Source organism: Chanodichthys erythropterus, chromosome 12, assembly GCF_024489055.1.
Source record: "Chanodichthys erythropterus isolate Z2021 chromosome 12, ASM2448905v1, whole genome shotgun sequence".
NCBI lineage: Eukaryota > Metazoa > Chordata > Actinopteri > Cypriniformes > Xenocyprididae > Chanodichthys > Chanodichthys erythropterus.
The window spans coordinates 39,971,098-39,977,401 of NC_090232.1; positions in this window are offsets into that span (position 1 = coordinate 39,971,098).

The following is a 6,304-nucleotide window of genomic DNA, read 5'->3' on the forward strand; positions in this document are numbered from 1 at the left end:
CTCAGTGTCACATACATCTGCTCACTTTCTTATAGCAGACCCCTTCCCACCCAATGAAGCATGGATTACATATCTATTTAAGATGCCAGTGTATATCTACAGGAGGGTTGTGTGCCATTTAGGATTGAATTAAATTTGAAGTAGCAAGTAGGATGCAGAATTGTAATCTCAAATTTGAATTTAACTGTAGAATTTAAACGAAACTGCAAGACGTTTCAAAAGACTGCAGGAATATAATATAATATAATATAATATAATATAATATAATATAATATAATATAATATAATATAATATAATATAATATAATATAATATAATATAATATAATATAATATAATATAATATAATATAATATAATATAATAGACTAATTTTATAACAAAGAAGACTTAATTTCCCCAATTGCTAAAATTTTCCCCAATGTCAAACTTGAGCCAAATAACCAAGCTAATAAGAGGGTAACCTAGAGATAACATTATTTTGATAGTCCACTTTAGACATTCCACCAACTTTAAGTAACTTTGCAAGAATGTCTACTTATTCTACTAACCCTAACCTAACAGTCTAATACCAGTTGACATGTAATTGCAAATTAATGAGAGTTAATTGACATGTAGTTCCAAAGTTATTTATAGTTAATAGAATGTCTAATGTGGACTATCAAAATAAAGTGTAACCAACCTTAAACAAAACATTTAAATGTAAATATATGCAGTCCATAAATATTTTTGGTCAAAAATTATTATAAAAATCGATTTATTGTAATGGTTTTTTTTAGTTTTTTTTCTCAGTTGGTCAGAACAATAGTCGAAGACATGCTACTTGTTTATATGGTGAAAATTCTTATTTTGGTCATACTTCCAAGAGGTAGAATCTGTGATTCCAAAGTACAGTATCCACATCGTTATGGTGACTGACAGCAAACATTAGATTTATCCGCACTGAGGAGATGTGCAGATGCACAACCCACAGAAATATGGTAATTACACAAATAACTGCAATTGCAGGTTTCAAACAGAGATGGCGACAAAGAGGCACAACTTACAGACTGCAGCTTTAAGTTATTTGTTTGTGCATATTTTGTGCAATTTCTCTGTTGTGAAACTGTGTTGAAACTCCAAACTCCAATTCAACATCATGTTTGGAAACTCAAATTCAACATTATGATTCAACATCAACATCATGTATGTTGTGTTTCATTGCATTGCAAACTACAATTCAACATCATCCAATTCAACCTTATGGTTGGAGTTTCAACTGTGCTGAAGTTCTAAACTCAAATTCAACATTGGTGACACGGTCACAGTGTGTGGCAATTCATTCAAAATCCAACTCAAGATAGAAAACCCATTTATAAACTCAGAATTTTGCACAACCGTGTCCTACAGTTCAACACACCCAATAAGTGCACTGTGCCCACCGCACCTTCAGCTTGGATATCATTGGGCAACCCAGATAAGTGCAGCTCCTTTGCCCTCCAATTTACCTTTCTTTGACTGCAGGTCCATTAGCCACCATGAGAACAGCAGTTTTTCTTTTCCCCAAATGCTCAGCTTTTCTATTGAGACACCTGCATCAGTTCCTGTCATTCAAACTTGCTCTCCTCCTGTGGTCTTGATGACTGCAAGAGCACCTGCAGTGTTTCCTCCTGTTCCCTGCTTCTCTATCTCTTATAGCCCCTATATTTTCTACCTGTTGGGCCCCATCAGCCCATTGTGGTACTTGCTGTGATTTTATGACTGCTAGCATAACTCCAACTGGAGAGTTCGTCTGCCTTCTACTGTGGTTATGGTGATCGCTACTGTACCTACTTTCCATCCAGTCTACCAATCATCGTCCTCATTTTCTATTGCAGCTAGCTGGATTTTCTGAGTACATACCACAAGAACAACCAGAGAGTAAGTGGCTTATTTTGTCTGTACCTCATGTTTGCAGTTTCACACCATCTATTTTGCGATCTTGGTGGCTGCCACTGAATTTGCAGTGATTGCTTTGTTCTCTATCCCTCTTGGATTGTTTCATTTCAGTAATTTCATTCCCTTACCCCAATCCAATTGTATATCAACTTGTGATGGTAGTCAAGATTGCTGATAAAACGTGTTGTCATATAATCAAGTCTAAAAGAGTAGTACAATGCTCAGAGTATCAGCTCACTAATTCTCAGCTCATTTCAAGTTGACTTAAGAACTGCTAGGTTCCTCTTTATTTTAAGGTGATGTTGTTAAAGTGTAATTACACAGGTAGGTACTGTGTAATATTAATTAACTACATGTACTTTCATGGTAAGGTTAGGATTGGGGTTTGATTTAGGATTAGTTACTTGTAATTACGCAGAATTGGCTTTTATTACTGTAGTAAGTACATGTAACGTGTGTAACTACGTACTTAAAATAAAGTGTTACCAACCACTCAAACAGATTTTTGAATGAATTCCTCTGGCCACTTTGAAAAGATGATTTGTTCACAAATTGGACATCGCAACTAGGGTTTAAATTGGGATTTTAAATTGGGACCCTAAAGGCCCCGGTATACTTGAAATGAAATCGAAGAACGAACTAATGTGAAGTAATTTCGAACAAAATCAGGTCAAAACGAAGTTCGTTTTGTGTTCTTTTTGAAAGTTCGAAATGGCTTGCCAAAGCGAACTTTCAAGAAAAGTTCGCTCCAGCTGCAAAACACCTTCGTACTACCATTGGTCAGTGACATAATAGGAGGTGTGCACTGAGGCTCCGCCTTCACTCGCGTGGAAGTCTTCTGACTCATTTAATTTGATCTGTAGAGTTCGTTGAGGTAAGTTCTCTGCGGGTGAAAACATCAACATACTGGATAGCCGCTTATAGTACAAAATGAAGTTGTGCTTCTGATGATATGAGGCACTAACCCTGTTTTTCATGTTTGATACTGTAAAGCTGCTTGATATTGAGTAAAGTGCTGTATGAAGACGTGACGTGACTGGAGTGCTACTTTGCAGGGCTCGTACTAACATTCCCATGCTGTTATGATCAGACGCTTTTCTTATGCGTTCTATAATAAATGCTTGCTGTTTTCTCATTTTTGTTGTGTTTATTTTGTTACTGAGAAGAAAGTGCACGGCACATATTTACATATTCATATAACCGTCGCTCTCAGCAGTGTGGGTGGCATCAGATGTTCGTTTACAGTATATCGCTGGTCACGCATTTCGAACTTCGTTTTACACCTAAACGAAGAATGAAAAAGAACTTTGTTTGAAGTATACCGGGGCCTTAATATATGGTGGCTGAAGCAAATACATAAAAGGAAATGGATTAACAACACAAACTGCCAATCATTTTTTCTTGTAATAGACTGACGTTCTAGTAGATTAGAGTTTTGGCCCTGTTGAAATAATAAAAGATAGCCTTTACTTTGGTTACCCCACACATGCAGTTACTTGGTAGATTAGTTTTCAGTACTTTCATATGAATTGTGTAAGCATATCAACCACTTCATTAAGCATTCATTTAATAAACATCGATCAGAACTTTAAAGCTAAAAAAGTTTTGGGAGAGGGCTCTCACTGCTAATGGATTTAACCAGAAGTGTTCCTTCTAAAATAAACAAAAATTTCAACCTGTTCAACCTTCACATGATTCAACCACTTATGGATTTCTGAAGTATGCACTATCAAGTTCACATAGTTATAACTCTCATATTGTTCTCTTTCATAATATGCTTACTAAAATATCTTGTGAACTCAGATATTCAATTATTAAAATACTGAATTAAAACGTGAAGTTACATTCTTAGACATACTGTGCATTATAAATCTCAACAAGCACAATTAGATCACTTGGCTCCAATATTCAATGCCCATATCTGTCATTATTTATTTATTTAGCATCATCTTATCCTGCCTCAACTTTAGGAGAACATTCTTTCCCCATCAATAATGAATGTTTCACATTCAGACACTGGTTTTAGGAACACACTAAACCCATCTTGCTGTTTTAAGATGTAACACCCAGCCTCGACTCCAATCATCAAAGCAGCTACAACAGGCGCAAATGCTCTTAGACTCAGACATCACGCCCACAGATCACCCACAGTTCCTTTGCTGACCGTCTGATGCATATTGCCACACAAAAGGCAAGAGCTGGCAGAAATTGCCAGCTCCAAACTCCAGGAGTCACGGTGTCTTTTACAAGATACTAGGTTGATACAATGAGAGCTTTTAAGGAAGAAAGAAACTTGCAAGTTACTGGCATCTATAAATTATCTATAAATCTATCTATAAATCTATCTATAAATCTATCTATAAATCTATAAATCTATCTATCTATCTATAAATCTATCTATCTATCTATCTATAAATCTATCTATCTATCTATCTATAAATCTATCTATCTATCTATCTATAAATCTATCTATCTATCTATCTATAAATCTATCTATCTATCTATAAATCTATCTATCTATCTATAAATCTATCTATCTATCTATCTATCTATCTATCTATCTATCTATCTATCTATCTATCTATCTATCTATCTATCTATCTATCTATCTATCTATCTATCTATCTATCTATCTATCTTCTTATTGTCTCCTTATCTGTTGACCATAATTTTTATTTCCTTATGATGATAATACATTAATACATGAAAGACAATCTATTTTTTTTTTTTTTTTTTTTCAAACAAGGTTCAACATTCAAAATTTGTCTTGAGAAATCTTGCTTTTGTTAAAGTTTTGCTTTTGGCAGTTAGTGATTAATTTAAAATACCCCTGTAGTTAATAATTGTATCCCTTAAAGGTGCAGTAAGAATTTTGCAGTAAAATATCCAAAAAAACAAACACTTGGCCAGTGTTATATATTTTGTTCACTTGAGTACTTACAACATCCCAAATGTTTCCAACTATTTGTAAATCGTGAGAAAATTGCAATTTTCACCAAGGCTCCGGGACGTATGAGGAGTCACCTGTCAATTGCGTCAGACCCGCGTTACTCTCGGTTTCCGGTTTTATTTTGTAGAAACCATGGAAACACCAAAGACGCTTTAATATACTTTAATAGACAAGGGAACAACTGTTTTTGATATATTTATAGATATTTATAGAAAACAAATTGTTGTATAGCTCAACGCGTTTAGTCTTATTGTTTAAATCTAATTTTCTTGATTTTTTGCCTCAGAAAAACACTATTTTGTGAAGTAGCTAACATATTCAGATGCATCTTTATTTTTAGTAACAGTAATACAGAATTTTATCCATCATACAATACATTTTAAAATGAATTGCATGCCATTTATCAACACAAGCCATCCAGCATTTAATATATGATATTCTAAAATCGATCTATCTTACTGCAGTGTGCAACAGTGTCTCTGTCACGGCTACACAATCTGCACCTTCAAACACGGACACTTACGCCACGCCCACTCGTTCACAATCACCGGAATACTGAACACCTGTGCATCATCACCAGAGCCACATATAAGCACACCAGTCCCATTCACTCATTGTCTGGTCTTGCACCGATCCCTACACGTCACTCGACCTCGTCTTACCTGAACATTGTACCTACTGTTGTCTTCATCGTCTTCATCTCCAGTCCTGAGTCCTCCGTCATCATCTGTGTCACCATTGTCATCTGCCAAGGAAAGTTGTCATCGTTTTACCATTCGTCAGTTGTACGTGTCAAGAGAATCTACCTGTGTCTTCACCTGTGTCTGAAACCTCTGTTAATAAACACCGTTGCACTTACCTCATCTGTGTCCTCGTCTGTGTCTGACAGAAGACCAGACCAGATGCAGAGCTCTTCAGGCACAGGCGGGGACCGCACCACGGATCCCTTCCTGGAACTGGTCAACGCTGTACGGTCCTCACTCCATCAAAATACCACAACCACCGCACCGTCATCATTAACACCTACTCCACCGCTCACTTCTTCAGCTGCCCCTGCGAGTCCCATGGCCAAACCAGCGACATACAGCGGCGCGGCGGAGGATTGCAGCGGGTTCCTACTACAATGCTCTCTTTACCTGGAAGCCAATGCTCATCTGTTCACCACCGAAAGAAGCCGGGTGGCGTTCATCATTAACCTATATCAGGTAAAGCCCTGCAATGGGCCCAATCATTGTGGGAAACTAATTCTGCGATCCTTGGTTCTGTTTCCTCATTCTGTTCCCAGTTAAAGGAAGTCTTCGGCCAGCAGACAGCTGATTTATCCATTCACGATCAGCTATTCAACATTCGCCAAGAAAAGAGCGAGACTGTAAGTTCATATGCTGTGCGCTTCCGCACCCTCGCTTATATAAGCGGCTGGAATGAAACCGCTCTCATCA